Source organism: Aplysia californica, unplaced genomic scaffold (assembly GCF_000002075.1).
Source record: "Aplysia californica isolate F4 #8 unplaced genomic scaffold, AplCal3.0 scaffold00115, whole genome shotgun sequence".
In the NCBI taxonomy this organism is placed as follows: Eukaryota; Metazoa; Mollusca; class Gastropoda; order Aplysiida; family Aplysiidae; genus Aplysia; species Aplysia californica.
In genome coordinates, this window is record NW_004797385.1 from 995,691 (window position 1) to 996,985 (window position 1,295).

A 1,295-nucleotide genomic window follows, 5' to 3' on the forward strand; every position below is an offset into this window, starting at 1 on the left:
TCTCTCTGTCTCTCTCTCTCTCTCTCTCTCTCACCCCCCTCTCTCTTTCTCCCTAAAAGCCTCTCCAGAAAAGAAAAAGAAGAATCAAGTCCTTCGACAAAAATAGCCGTTCACCACAGCAGAAGCAGGTATGTACAGATAAGGTTACCCGGGTTCAAACTCTCGGCCTCTCAGAATTGTCCTGCAGAGCCAACTAGTTGGTGCACCGCGAAGCGTGAAGAGCCAGGATGTTAGATTGTGGGGTAGGAGAGGAGGGGAGGGAGAGGAAGGGAAAGAGGAAGGGGGGGGAGATAGGGAGAGGGAGGGAGGGGGAGGAGAGGGTGGTCATCCGGGCATGACCAGTGTGGATAAGGCATTCGTCGATTGGTTTGGCTTCATCATGGGGGTTGCTGCTTGTACGTGTCTGTCCGGGTGTTGAGCTAGAGGTGGGGGTTAAAGTAAAGTATAATCCGTATATCATGGAAGGTAATATCTGAAGAGAGGAAAGTAGTACTTGAGTAATGTATTTTCTGTACATATCGCTACTTTAAAATTACAAAATTGTATCTGACATTTTTGGTCGATAAATTTACCAACAACTCGAAGTCAGAAACCAAATGTTCTATCTGCTCTATCAAAATTGTAAGATTATTCGGAGTCGTTAGCCAGATATTCCAAGAATTGCATTCGAAAAAGCTTGACAAGTTGTGAAACTCAAAAACGTTTAACGTCAAATTTATCAAAACTACCCACTGAGCAGATAGAACTTTGTAATTCTTACCATCCGACACGCCATCAGGCTTTTAGTGCAGCAGCAATGGATCTCCAGCTCTGTCTGTTTTGGGCCACCTTGGTTAATGTCCCTCATGAATGGTTCCAGGACTTCATTTCAGCCTCTACTGTGCGTCTCCAGGTCACTTTGGGTCTTCCCCTCTTGCGATGTCCTTCGGGTGTCCAGTGGAGAGCAGTCTTTACAATAGAGTCTGGTTCTCTTCTTAGAACATGCCCAATCCATCTCTATTTTGTCCTTGTTATCATGGTGATCATGTTCTCTAGCCTACATTTCCGTAAAAGATCTGCATAGTTGTAATTCTAGGGAAGCGATATTTCTACGACCTGGACAAGGCTGTATTTTAAAAAAAAAAGAATTATCGTAGGAGATGAAACATGGGCGTATTCTTGGGATCCAGAAATGAAAAAGACATTTAGCGGAATGGAGAAACTCAAGATCACTAACTACGACCTCAGAAAGATCGACAAAAGCAAAGTCCTTTGAAACTTTGTCAAGGCGCAAAAAAGCCATAATTACCCCCCCC